Genomic DNA, 14702 nt, shown 5'->3' with positions numbered 1-14702 from the left:
GTGACCCTGATAATTATTACCCCACCCTCAGCTGATGCTATTTTTAGTTGTCAAAAGGGCTTGCGTGTTAAATGCAAAACCACTGTTATTTTGCCTTTCGGTGACAGAGCGCATGCTCTGCACGCAAAAAGTCTTCGCGTCCGACCTGGCCAGCCAGGGGCCAGGGCACAGTGAGCACTCAGCCAGTGATCCTGAGATGCCGCCGTGCAAATGCGGCATCTCATGTTTCAGTGTCATAGGTTGTGGGGCGGAAATATGGATTTATAAACCTAAGACGTTCACCAGGAAGCTGCGAGGAGAAGGCCGAGAGAGGCTAGCCATCAATAAAAAAACGCTTGACCGTTTGCATTTAGCTAGCACCACCAGTGGCTCAACTGGGTGTGCTGGCACTGTGCTTAATGTGCGAACGGACCGACCTGCACGCTAGCAGCACAGCCCCTGAGCATGCACAGTCTGAAGCCCCTCTCGCCTCCAATGCGCTGTGCTTTCCGCAACCCTCTCAGCACAGTTACTGGGGAGCAAGCCGCACTGACGGCACTGGGGCTTACTTCCAAGTAAAGCCGCACAGGAATGCGCTGCTGGCCTGCTGCCCGTTGGTAACCCGCCATTGCGTTTTTTACTTTTAAACTGCTTTTCAAAGAGCGCTGTCAACTTAAGCGGCGCCTTGTACGACAGAAGCACCCCGGCCACATGCACAGGCAGGTGATGCCCAAAATACCCTGCCAAGCACACTCACACTTAGGTGATGGCTGTCACCAGGGGGGCCAACTTGAATAAAATATTGGGGGTGGGGACGACAGGTGAGCTCTGCCCTGTATAACTGCTCACCTGAGTGCAACCCACCCACCATTGGAATGGCAATGCCCATCAACTTTTTTTTGGGGGGGCAACCCCCTCAAATATTTAATTGGGGTGCATGGGTGGGTGTAGCCAGGGGGGTTACAGAGGGGGGCAGCTGCCCCCTAAATCAAGTAAATAAATAAAACATGCTTAACTGCGTCTCAGATAACTCGGTTCTGCACCCTCCCCCCAATAAATCCTATGGCTGTCCCTTTCCCCCGTCTACGTGCAGGGAGAAAAGCAGCAGCAGAACACCCCCCCCCCTCTTAAAAACGAAGCCTCTCGTTAATATCTAACGCCTGGTGAGGAGGATGCAGGCACCTGCTTGGCCCGCCGCCCAGCGAACTCTGCACATGCTTAGAGGCGCTCTTTCCCGAGCGTGAGGCGGCGGCGTCGAGCTCGGGCTGGCGAAGGGAGCGCGGCCTGGTGTGGCCGGAGGAGGCCGAGGGCGGAGAGGAGGAGGAGGAGGAGGAGGAGGACGAGGCGGCGGCGGTTCCCCTCAGGCGGCTCCTGCCATCCTGCCCAAGATGGCGGCGCGCGGCTGAGGCGGTTTCGGCCCCTCGCCTCGGCGGCGGCGGCGGCGGCGGCGGCCTCCCCTTCTCGTGGCTGCCTCCCTCTCTCCGTCCTCCCTTGCCAGCCCCTCGGCCGCGTCCCGCCCCGTCTCCTCCTCCTCCTCCTCCTCCGCGCCCCCTCGCCATTCCGCCCGCCCTCGGGAGCCGAGCAGGCGGAGCAGGCGCCGCAGGCTGAGCGAGCGCGGAGACAGGGGGCCCCGGGCGCCCAGGAGCCCCGCCAAGGGAGCCGGGGCCCCAGAAGAAGGAGGAGGACCAGGCCGAGGAGAACCGCCGCCAGCGCCCGCCGCCCGAGCAGCAGCAGGAGGACGGGAGGGCCGGCCCCGGGCGCGCCCGGTCCTCCTCGCCGCCGCCAAGGAAGGCGACGACCCCCGGTCCTTCCCCGCCGAGGAGGGAGGCCTCGGCCCGGCCGGAGGCAGCAGGTGAGCCCGCCGGGGGTGCGCTGAGCTGTCAGGCGAGGAAGGGGAAGCCCCCCGGGCCGGGGCTTGCTTCTGGGGTGGGGGCGCAGCTTTTGGGGGTGGGGGAGTTTGCAAAAAATGATTATTTTTGTGGGGGGCGATGAAGCTCGCGGGGGGGGGGCGGAGGTTTAAAGAAGGGGGCGGGGCGCATTTTGGGGGGTCCTCCAAGGGGAGATTGGGGTGAGTGCGAAGGAGGGGGCGGGGTCCGGGGTGTGTTTTTTGGGTGGGTGGGCGCTGCACCAGGAGCAGTGGCCGAAGGAGCAGGGCTGCTTTTTTGGGGGGGGGGGATGCATGAATTTGAGGTCTGGGTGTGACAGGGAAGGGGGCCGGGGCGTGTTGGTGCAAAAGCCTGGAGATTGGGGGTTGGTCGTCGCGGGGTGGGGTGGGGGGCCTGCCAGGGGAGTTTGGTGGGTGCTGGAGAGCAGGGGTCCCCCGGGGGGAGGTCTCTGTGCCAAGAGGAGGTTGTGGCAGATAGAAGGGAGTTTGCTTCTTTTGGGGTGGGCGTGTGGGGGCAACGGGACACATGGGGTACCCCCCCCCCGCAGGAAGAAGACCTTTCCCCCAAATGGGTGCAGAGGGGTCAAAGGGGTTGCACTCCCCAGCCCCCAGCCCAGATTAGGGAGCTGTGCAAAGAAAAAAAGGGTAACTAGGACCCTAGGGAGCTGGAAAGCTATTGGCCGGCAAGGGAAGGATCTGTCAGATGGCAGAGAAGGTGGTAAAGTACCCCAAAACTGGGGAGTAATGGAAGATCCCAGCAGTGATGGATTTAGTGTGGGGGGTGGGCAGTTCCCTCACACAGGGTGCAGAGCGGAGGGGATGCAAAGTAGCAGCAGTAGTAATCATCATCCTCAACATCATCCCTGGTACGTACTCAGTTATTGCGAAAATAAGAAATATGGGGTGGGGTGGGGTGGGATTTGCCCAATTTTGCCATCGCTCAGGCAGGGTGCCATATTACCAAAGTCCACCCCATAGGCGATCTGTAGAGAAGTGGAGAGAAGGTGTGTTTGTGTGGCAGTGATCTTTAGTTATGGGGAATAGTTAGGGGTGGGAAGGGGGTGCCTGGGGTTTGGTGGAATATATGGGAAGGGGTTTCCAAGGAGAAAGGGAGCAGCACCAGGCTCTGTGGGGATGTGGTGTACCATCCAGTTTCCCTTTACGTCTTTGGTTAAACCAGAGTAGAAAGCAGTTCCTGGAATTGACATTATCTCCTCCCCACAACAAATCAGGAGTGGTGGTGGTGGTGGTGAAGCAAGGGTAATAACTTTGGCTCTGAATGGGAGGGCTTTCCCCCCCACCCTCAAATCCCGGGGAGAGTCAGTTGAGCAGGGGACCAGGAGGACACTTGAGTCTTAAAATTGGAGGCTTGTGGAAGGAGAGTGTCAGCAAGTATTTGTGTGTACAGAGGCAGAGAGAGAGCCTGGGTTGGGTGGAAGTGTGTATATGGTGGTTCAAAGTCGTTTAACTAAAAATCTGTAGGTGGGGGACTGCTCCTGCTCGTTTCTGGGTTGTGTCAAGTGCCGCATACACCCCCTCCCTCACCCTCCCCTTTAAAATTTCAGATGAATAGTGTAAGTTTCAGGAGTAGGTTAAACCTGCCTACTCTTCTCCCACACCTAAACTTTTGACATGCCTGCGCGTTCATGTTCTCCTGCAAAACTGCACACAGCCACCCGCAAGTTTTAATAGCAAAGTAGTGAAGCTGCTTTCTTCTTGTTGTCCAGATTGGTCATTAAGAGTCTGGGCTGCTTTGACTGCGTAAACATGGCTGGGGCAGGGTGTCTGGCGACGGGCCCATATTGGGGCAAAGATGCGCCGTTGATGGTGCTGGTGACAATCCCACAGCAACAGGGGGCCTGTAAGTCTTCATTGCACAGAGAGAGTGGGCTGGGAGCGTAGGTGTTCTACGTTGCTGCTTTTAAGTGTGGCCTCTTTGCTTTTGCATGTTGCATCTCATCATCAGTTGGATTATCAAAAGCAGAGGCAGCAAACTCTTTTATGCACATTAATTGTTTACACACTCCTCTTTCAGAGAGCCTGTGGAGAATAAGTAATGTGCAGTTTTTTTGGTTGAAGGAAATCAAGATGGTAATGAGGTATCGGATGGTTTGGAGGGTAATTTGAGCTCAAGAGATGGATTTTATTTTTTTTAAGGGCAAGGGATGAAATAGTCTTTGAATAAGGACTGAGGGTGATGCGGGTCTGACTTGGTGCTGTGTTAGAGTTTATGTTTAGAGACTGCCCCATTTGTGTTGCCTTCTGAATGGTTTGGTTTCATATAAAAGGCTTTTCCAGGCACTTGCCAGTTCTGCTCTAGTGTGTTATCAAATCAGCTTAGTGAATGTGTTTATAAATAATATGGTTTAATGCGTTACACCTGCAGCATAATGTTGCTGACTGGCATTACAATGATATGCATGAATCTCATGTTTGAGTGCATGTAAACTGCTTTCCTACCCTTGTCTTCAGGCAACTTGAAGTTTCTGAAGCTCACATCCTGGAAGGGACCCTCTTCTTGAATTAATCTCATGGGTAGGAAAGAGGGAATGACTTGTTGTTGTTTTTTTGGTTTTTTTTTTTGCTGAATGTGACATTCAGGATGGAAATAAATAGTGACTGAAGGGAAACTTTTTTCCAGTGTGGGTTGAGAGGACTGCACCTTTACGTACTGCAGCACATGTTGACGCTTCAGTAACTGAGAACTGGGTCATCATCCTACCCTTTATTGTGTATTCTAATCATTCTACTGGCTTACATTACAAAAACTGGAAAGTATTCTTTGAAGTAAAACCGCACTATGTTTTAAAAATAAGCAAAGGTTTTGTAGTTCAGAAATGAGAAGAGGCTTCCAGGTATTTTCAAATCTTTTTGGGGCCATCCTCAGCCTTTTAGGTGCTGTCTCCTTGGAAGAAGGGCAGGAAGCAAATGTGTGTGTGAGAGAGAGAACTAAATGTTCACCTGCGATATCTGGAGTGGCATCAATTTAGACTTCTTTAAATCCAATGTCTGTTCGTTCATTTGACTTCATTTATATAATCTGTCTCTTAACTTGGAGTCGCTCCCCCGCCCAAGTGACTGACAATATAAATTCAATTAAAAGTGAACACCACATAGAAACAATGAGTTCATTAAAATCTATCCTAAAACTGAAGAAAGAAAAATACCAGAGGTCAATGGGGCAGAACTGGCTTCATTCCAAGTAATTTGCTTCAAATGGATTGAGGGGGTGTGTGAGTTTAAAAGAAGTGAAAAGTGAAAGAAGAGTTTTCTGTTGGTTGCATGTGTAAATCTTCTGCATACAAAGAAATATTAGTCCGCAGAATGAAGTTAGCAAGAGCTCTAGTTGTGGTTTTAACAAAATACAGTGACATCCTTAAACTATGGATCTGGTTCCCCCAGGAGGCAGTGATGGCCACCATCTTGGATGGCTTTAAGAGAGGATTAGACCATGCATAGGTGGCACTGTGGGTAAAACCTCAGCGCCTAGGACTTGCCGATCGCATGGTCGGCAGTTCGAATCCCCGCGGCGGGGTGCGCTCCTGTCGTTCGGTCCCAGCGCCTGCCAACCTAGCAGTTCGAAAGCACCCCCGAAAGCACCCCCTGCCAACCTAGCAGTTCGAAAAGGACCGCTTGCCGGCGGGAAGGTAAACAGCGTTTCCGTGTGCTGCGCTGGCTCGCCAGATGCAGCTTGTCACGCTGGCCACGTGACCCAGAAGTGTCTGCGGACAGCGCTGGCTCCCGGCTTATAGAGTGAGATGAGCGCACAACCCTAGAGTCTGGCAAGACTGGCCCGTACGTAAAAAGGTAAAGGGGCACCTTTACCTTTTTACTTAGACAAACTATCTGGCCCAGTCGCCTTCTCAGTCCGGCCTGTGGACGGTCCGGGAATCAGCGTCTTTCTACATTAGTAGAATGTGTCCGTGTGTTTCTACATTAGTAGAATGTGTCCTTTTATTTAAAATGCATCTCTGGGTTATTTGTGGCGCATAGGAATTTGTTCATCCCCCCTCCAAATATAGTCCAGCCCCCCACAGGGTCTGAGGGACAGTGGACCAGCCCCCTGCTGAAAAAGTTTGCTGACCCCGGGATTAGACAGATTCATGGAGGAGAAGACAATCAGTGGCTGCTGGCCACAGTGGCTAAGCTCTCCTATCATGGTTGGTCGCAATAGGCTTCATGAGAGATGGGTGTTCTTGTGCTCACGTCTTGCTTGCTGGTTGACCAAGATGAAAACGGGATGCTGGACTAGATGGGCCATTGGCCTCTGTGACATCCTTATGACATTTTCATCTTGTGGTGATCTGCGGTAGATCTGTAAGTTTTAACAATAGCGGCAACCAAATGACCCCCACCCCTCTGGATTATGCTGCTAAAACATAGACAATGTGGGTTAAACAGAAGTGGATTTTAATGGGGAAGAACTGTTATGGTCCTCCACTTCCAGGGTGGATAAAAATCAGTGATTTTTTTAATTAAAAAAAATCAAAAATCAGATTTTCTTTATTTAAATCGGATTTTTTATTTATTTATTTAAATCAGATTTTTAAAATAAAATTCTTTTGGAGGAAAAATCTTTCTAAAGATAGTTTTCTGTTTAAGTTACATTATAGTCCAAAGGCTGTTCATCAGAAAATAAGGATTTGTTTTAAGTTTTTCATGTTTTTAGGTTTAACCACAACAGTTAACAAACATGGATACATGTGCTATAATGTTATTGCTTTAGTTAAATAAATTGTTTAAATTGTTATTAAGGGAATGATTATTTTTCTCCTTCCACTAAAGTACATCAGAAAAGTTATGCAAATATAAAGTTAACTTATTAAACCTCATAATAATTTCATAATTATCTGTCTATGTATTTCTAATAGTATAACCGAATCTGTAATTTTTGATTTAACTGTAAAAACTACTCTGAAAATTTATTATTCCAAAAATGAAACCATCTGTTGTAAATATTAAGATTATACCAGCAAGAATGAGTCTTTCTGTAAAAAAGGAGAGATTTAAATCAAGTCTTACTGACTAGTGATTTAAATCGCGATTTAAATTGTGATCGATTTAATTTAATTTAATCGATTTGATTTAAATCAGATCCACCCTGTCTAGTTCTAGTACTCAAAGCAAATTCTTGCATATGCTCTCAACTGGATTGCCCGGGTTCATTTGTTCCAGTGGCGGGTGCTTGGTTTTTATTGGGAGGTGTGTGTAGGCACATGTACAAACTTTAATACTTTGCAGTTCTAATACTGCAAGAGTGCTCAAGAACTGTGAATAGATAGGTTTGCCTACTTATAGAGGGATTTCCCCCCCCCCCCTCTGGCCGCAAGGAGGAAAACGACCTAAAATAGAAAAACTTGAGTATAAAACCATATTTCAGTGGTGATGAAATATTTTGTTTTCCGCCGGTGTGGGGAGTAGATCAAGCTGATGTTCATTTCAAATATATGGACAAAGGAGTCTGTTTTTTGCAGGATTGTTCTTTTAAGTCTGTGGCTATTAGTTGTGGATTAAAGAAAAACAGAGTGACGAGATGTGTGGTAATGCATTGTCAAATATTGCAGCATTGCCCTTGTTGCATTCTTTCCAAGAACTTGGCATGATATTTGGGGATCAAGTTATCAAATGGAGATATTTGATGCATCAGCTGAGCTTTTTTTTTTTTAATGCACAAATTTCCTCTTGTGGCAAGCATGAATATTGTATTTTATTAATTAAATTTGTTAGTCCCTATATTCTTGCCCAAGGCAACCCAGAGTGACTTCCATCCATCCAACCAACCAACCAACCAACCAACCAACCAAAGAAAATACCCACGATACATTAAAACCAGGTTGGAGGGGGAATGCATTATTCATAAGTGTGACTAATTTACAGTTTGTTATGGAAAGTAAGTTGTGATTTGTTGGAATGACTGTCTTGAATCTTACCACTGTTTCAGAATTATGTATTTTACCACAACTCCTGAGCATCATGCATTTGAAAATATAATCTTAGTTTATTATTATTATTACCAAGCTTACATTGTTCAAATATATTTGTAATGAGCTGATTTAGAGAGAAATTTGGTGGTTGTTGCTAGTTCGGGAAGTTTGAAAGGGAAGGTGTCAGAACTTATTACTATTACTGTATTATCTACTACATTTATGAATCTCTTCTCATGAAGCATTTTGAATTGATTTTGCATTACAATAAAAAACATATCTAAAACAATTGCATGTATTTAAAAAATAGTTAAAATAAAAACAGTTTCAAGTCCGGTAAAGATACCAACTGGCAATCAAAATCTTGACTTAGAGGGCTCTTGAAAGAGGAAAGCCTAGAACAGGCACCATAAAATGTGGGTGGTAGTTTTACTCAGAGTAGACCCATTGAAATTAATGGGCCTGACTTCTTAATGTTTGTTTACTGAGTTCCAGTGATAAGGCCCCCCACACTATAGTCCAAAGTCCTAAGTTGCAATTATGAATCAATAATGCAAGATATAACATTGTAGGGAAGCTATTCAGCGATGGGGGGAGTTGCCCTTATTTCTGTAAAAGTAAAGTTTTAAGTTTTTGTTTTGCCTATCATGCTCGCTAGAAATTGTGATCCTTCACCATTTGAAAATGTTTTAAAAAGTTCTAGGTAAAGTTCTGTGTTGTGCTTCAAAGAGAAAAAGAAGCAAAGCAATTTGATTGTTAAAACAAACTATATGAGAAAAGACTATGGGACTAAAAAAAACTATGGGAAAGAGTAAATACAGTTTTGATTGGCATATGTGGGGGACAATATTTTTTACATAGTGTAGGCCAGGCATAGGCAAACTCAGCCCTCCAGATGTTTTGAGACTACAATTCCCATCATCCCTGACTGCTGGTCCTGTTAGCTAGGGATGATGGGAGTTGTAGTCCCCAAAAACATCTGAAGGGCCTGGTGTAGGTGCTTGGCCTCAATGGGGGGCTACTTTCATTTACATTAAATTAAAAAGAGACTTTTTGTCTGAGACACAGGCTTAAAATATTGAATTGCACCCGGTGCTATGCCAATATGGTTCTGCTGGTGCAACAGGACTTCCGTTTATTCTTTTCCCCCATCCAGCTGCCCCCTCCATCCTTATAGAGCTGTTTTGAAGGTGTGTTGGGAGAGAGGAAGAGGAAGCTCCACCCACATGGAAGCCTGTTGCACCATCAGAGCTGTAATATTTTATAGGGCCTATATTTGATATCCGAAAAGACTTGAGAGTATTTCATACATAATGAAACTGGAAGTGTCTGTTGCCTAACTTGCTTCTGTAAGGTAGTCTGTGTTGAGCCTTATAGGTAAATACTTCCCCACCCCAGGAACTGGAATAATTATCCTCTGTACTATAACCAGATCTGGATTTACATTAGGGCTGGCAACTCTGAAGAGTTTGGTAGGTTGAGGATTGGGGTTTTTTTGCACAAACTGCTGTATTTGGAATGGGCTGTTTCCATAAAACTAGCAAGAATGCATCCAGCCACAACCAGTGGGGTCTCATTTGGGCTTGGGGATGCATCAAACATTTATACGTCTTCCATGTGGAGAGCACTTCTGTGTAGGGAAAAGAATATACAGATCTTTCCATGTAACGATGCGTTGTATAAACACGTTAGCTTGGTTTCCATTTCATCAACAACAAGAAGGAATTGAGCTTTATTTAGTACAACTTCAGGCAAGTCGCCGAATAAATAGAGCTGCAATATAACTTATTGTAAATTATATCACAGCAAATATATGAAAGTTTAATTTGCAATAGTAAACATTTCAGAATAGTTGTAGATTATGCTTAGCAAATATCCTCTCACTGTTATTTTTCCTCATGCTGTCTGCTTTGGCCCTAGTTTTATGCAGCAACGTAGCTTAGTAGTAGATCTGGTTCGATCCTAAGCACCTCCTGGTAGTGTTGGAAAAGGCTGCTATCTGAAACCCTGGAGAACCTCTGTCAGTGTGTGTAGTGCATTGCTCAGTGGTCTGACTCTGTGTATGGAAGCCCCCTGTGTTCCTGACTTTGATGGGGATTGTACTATCCCTCACAAATATTATTACTGGTTTATTTCTAAACTGCCCTTCCTCTGAGAGCACAAGAAGAGCCTGCTGGATCAGTCCAGTGGGCCATCTAGTCCATTATCCTGTTCTCACAACGGCCAGCCAGATTCCTGTAGGAAACCGGTTAGCAGGATCTGAGTGCAACAGTACCATGTAATATTTACTACCTTACTGGCTATGCAACAGTGCAATGAAGGACTAGCAGAACTCTGAAGCAATCAAAAACCAGGGTTGAAATCCAGCACCCAGTGAAGTCAAAGGGTCTTCAAATATCTTGCTCAGGTGTATTGGACAGAAGGGAAATTTCAGTGTCCCAAACTGCCTGGTTTCAGCTAATCTAGCATAAAACATCAATAACTTGCTGGAATAAAAGAGAAGAAACTGAAAATGGACAGTCCATGTTTGGCTGGGTATACATAGCTGTACATACAGCTGCAACATTGCTTTCCTGAGCTTAGTTCCACTTTCAGAATAAATGGCTTTCCAAGCTAACTGTTCAGCAAACTGTCCAAATAGTTTGTGCAACTTTTCTTTTGCTGTGCACTGAATATTGTTGCTGTGAGAATGGAATGATGAAATCTCAAGTTCGGTTCCTATTTAAAAGAGAAACCAAGTTGAGTACATGTGAGTAGCATGACTCTGAAGAAACATAAAGGGAACTGGGTCAGAGTTGCTTACTTTATTTCAGAGCGGCTTTAGACTGGTTGTCTGTGTGTGTACAGAGAGGGGCCTTTTTCAGTTTGCTGTTTTGAAGTAGGACAATTATTTTTACAAGTGGGACCTGCATTAAGAGATTCAAATCCAGTTTCCTCACTCCACCCCCAGCCCCAAAACAGTCAGCCTGCAAGCCATGGTTTCTGAGCATATTCAGCCCTCAGTGGGGCTGTTTGGGGGTTTAATTTTGCCCATTTAGATTTATGGCCTGCCTTTCTTTATTATGGAACTCAGCCCCTCACATGATCACAATGAAAAATATTGTGATCCGAACCAACACCTAAAATTATGTACATATAAATATTTCATATTTTGTGCAAAAAAACCCCCCAAATGCCACTCCCACCATTTGTAGTTTTTTTGTGAATTTAGAATGAATTAAAAGAATAAACTATGCAAATTCCAAGCAACTTCCTTGAGTCATCTAGTCCCATCTTCTTCCGTATTCTGCCATACTTCCAACATCCTTGGCAGATGTGTTTTCATCCTTTTAGGAAGAATTCGTAACTTTCCCTGTGCAATTGTGAGCTCTGTTCCTTGACTGGTAAAGCAAATGTGTATTCCATGAGTAGGCAAACTAAGGCCCGGGGGCTGGATCCGGCCCAATCACCTTCTAAATCCAGCCCACAGACGGTCCAGGAATCAGCATGTTTTTACATGAGTAGAATGTGTCCTGTTATCTAAAATGCATCTCTGGGTTATTTGTGGGGCCTGCCTGGTGTTTTTGCATGAGTAGAATGTGTGCTTTTATTTAAAATGCATCTCTGGGTTATTTGTGGGGCATAGGAATTCGTTCCTTTTTTTCTTCAAGATATAGTCCGCCCGCCCCCTGCAAGGTCTGAAGGACAGGGGACTGGCCCCCTGCTGAAAAAGTTTGCTGACACCTGGGTCACTGTATTCAGTATGTACTTTCAGATGGAAATGTATGAGGAAAGGACTCGGGGAGTCCTTTATGAGTTTCAGGGCTTAGCCAGGCACTGTATTCCCGTGGTTTTCAAGCCTTTTACTTTGACGTAACTCATGGGAGTCTTGCATGTTGCAGAGGAATTGGAACGTGTTCTAGGGTGTATGCTGCTCCCTCAGGATGCTTGACTAGGATTGCTGGGCCTCTTCTCATCCTCTGAACTGAGAGCATAACATATAGAACAGCCAGTACTCTCCTGCAGCTCCTCATAGCGAAATTCCTTAGAAGAACCACTGCCAGAAGCATGGACTGAACAGTTCATTCCCTGGACTACCCCGTCACAGATTCTTAATGTTTCATTTTACTCACCATTAACTTAAAACACTTTAGTTTGCCATGTGCAAATTTTTATGCCATATGCATTCTGCTGATGTCGTTATATAAACCTGATGTTGTCATGTTGGTTTTAGCCAAGGATCTTGTAAGAACCTCCCAAGTCCAGGGACCTCCTGGCAGCTGGGCTGGGGTTTTGCTTTCTTATAAGAGATGTGGCTCCTTAGCTTGCCTAGAGCCAACCTTAGGTGATTAGCACAGGTTGGTGGCGGCGTCTTTTTCCAGGCAGACCTAGGTAAATTTAAACTACCCCATCCCCATTTTAATTGCTGAGCAGAATAATAATAGTACATTAAATAAATAAGAGTTGGTCAGCAGGTTTTTAAATTTTATTTTGATGGCTTATTCATATTACACACACACCTCTTTCTGTATATAAAAAAGGGCCAAATATTGGGCTGCTAAGTGCTGAAAGAAAATAAGGGGAAGGGGAAGCAGGTTCTCAAAACAAAGAAAAATAAGCATATGGTTGGATATTATTCAGAAATGTATCGTTCCAAAATATTAGAAATAAAGTCTATCTCTCAACAAACCTATTTGTCCGTTCTTTAATTGGTCTTCCAAAAATTAAGAGGGCATCCATTTTTTTTCCTGGGCTGCTGGGCACATTTTGGCAATCACAGTTACGGTAGGTTTACACTTAATTTTTAGGTCAGTGTCATTGGTTAAACCTGTAAGGGAGCTTAGTAGTATAATTTTAGGATTATGTGGTAATAGATATCCAGCTATTTAATTGATTGAGTTCATAATGGTAGTACCAAACCATAGTGTTTTAGGAAGTCTCCAAAAATCTTCAAAATTCTTCTCTATTCACCTTGTCGCACCAACAGTTATACCCTGTCCTATTGCTGACATTGAGTTACAAAGAAATTTTCATCCAGATAATTTCATCCAGGCATGTAATAGGTTAGATGGTATGTTCTTCCGTATCCCGTGCTGTTTATTTATATGGATTTCTTTTGCCCTCTTTCTTACAAACATACTGGCTGAATTCCCAAGCTATAGTAAGAAGGCATATAACTTGCCTATCAAGCCTTTGTGGTTATCTACTTCAGTCTGCTCACCTTGGTTTCTCTCCCTGGTCCCCATTTGCCTCTCTGTGTTTCCTGCATAAGGGAACTGATGCGTATCTTGCCTGAAACTATGGAAATCTTGGGGATCCACACCCCTTCATACATTAAAATATTCTGGCCTCTTGCCAAGTTTCCGATCACATTGTTGCCATAGTGATATGTCTCTTGCCATACTCAGAACATACATGAAGTGTGCATTACAGAAGACACAGATCAACGGAAATAATGAAAGGGTTTATTTTTTATTTTTTATGCATGTCACATCTTTATGTTTAAGCCTATATTATAGTATACACAGGTGTGGGACGTGGGTGGCGCTGTGTTCTAAGCCACAGAGCCTAGGGCTTGCCGATCAGAAGGTTGGCAGTTCGAACCTCTGCAACGGGGTGAGCTCCCATTGCTCAGTCCCAGCTTCTGCCCACCTAGCAGTTCAAAAGCAAGTGCAAGTAGATAAATAGGTACCACTCTGGCAGGAAGGTAAATGGCGTTTCTGTGCGCTGCTCTGGTTCGCCAGAAGCGGCTTAGTCATGCTGGCCACATGACCCGGAAAAACTCTGCGGACAAACATCGGCTCTCTCGGCTAGTAAAGCGAGATTAGCGCCGCAACCCCAGAGTCATCTGCAACTGGACCTAATGGTCAGGGGTACCTTTACCTTTTTATAGTATACACTAGCTAGCTAATGGAGTTCAGAAGACCCTTGGGTGGGATCCCGTAGATTCCTAGGGACACAATTAGATGGCAATCAGCTACTGTATGTCTAGGCAGTGACATGTTTATACAATCATGAAGTAGGTGCTGGTTTGTTTTGGGTCAGTCTTACACCAATTTACTCACTTTTGCATACTTGGGCACTGTACCCTTCAACACCCCCTATATAACTGTTCTCAGTGCAACGAAGGGTCACCCTGTGCAGAGCTCCCTGGTCTTAAGGCCTTTCTTAGCCTTTGCTTTCTGTTTCTTCCTTGAGGCCCCCACCCTGCTTCTCTACTTTGCCTATCCCTGTGTTCCTTCTCAGATTGCTTCCATGGAACTGACCTCTTCTCTATCCAGAGTGTTCATTCCCTTGGCGATGCACATCTGTATGGCAGTTTGCCTGCGAATGGCCGTGTGTACTGCTGCCTCCTTCTCCTGCTGCAGCATATTCCCCTCTTAAAGGGTTCTGATCTCGATCTCTGAGAGAGGCATTGGGTCTGACCAAACTGTGAGACTGTCTCCGCACAGTAACCGTCCTGCTTTCGTTGATTCTACCCCTAAATATACCCAGTGGTTTCTCATGCTGTTAGAAAGCTTAGGAAAAAACCTCTGCAGGGATGACTGATATACATGGGTGAACAAATCATTGTTAAAACTGCGGATTGGAAAATAATTGCATTAAACAAGAAAATCCCCCCCTCTCCTCTATTTTCATTAAAATCTTTTCTTTTTTCACCCCACCTTCTGCTGGCATAGAGTAGTCCTTTGCTATTTGTCAGTCACTGGCGGCCCCTGTGATAGGAGAGGGCGGCCTCTGGATGCTGTCCAGGAATGCAGGATGACAGCCAGCACCCTGCTTTGGGGTCTCTTGGAACTCATGCAGCTGTTGTCCCTCCTTCTGATCATGGGACTATGGCGGGGTAGGCTGGGGAGAAGGGGGAGGCTTTTGTAGGAGTCGGCCAGAAATGCGTTCAGTTGGATTGGAGGAAAGCAGCAGAGGCATGCAGCTGG

At 45.7% G+C, this 14702-nt stretch overlaps 1 protein-coding gene across 4 annotated transcripts in view; it reads left to right on the top strand.

The window, feature by feature from the left end:
• Positions 1–1445: 1445 nt before the first annotated feature.
• The window catches only part of NCOA1 (nuclear receptor coactivator 1), a 288605-nt gene continuing 275348 nt past the window's right edge, over positions 1446–14702 (top strand). For 2 of the 4 annotated variants that reach the window (XR_014562729.1, XM_083733010.1), the window contains exon 1: positions 1446–1831. The gene's annotated coding sequence lies outside the window, so the exon portion shown is untranslated. The remainder of the gene's footprint in view (positions 1832–14702) is intronic. The other 2 variants (XM_083733007.1, XM_083733011.1) reach the window with 1 other exon arrangement.

This window comes from Podarcis gaigeae (assembly GCF_964106915.1).
Source record: "Podarcis gaigeae genome assembly, chromosome: 3".
Classification (NCBI taxonomy): Eukaryota; Metazoa; Chordata; class Lepidosauria; order Squamata; family Lacertidae; genus Podarcis; species Podarcis gaigeae.
Note: the sequence above shows the minus strand (reverse complement) of the source record. Positions and strands in the feature narration are given on the sequence as shown.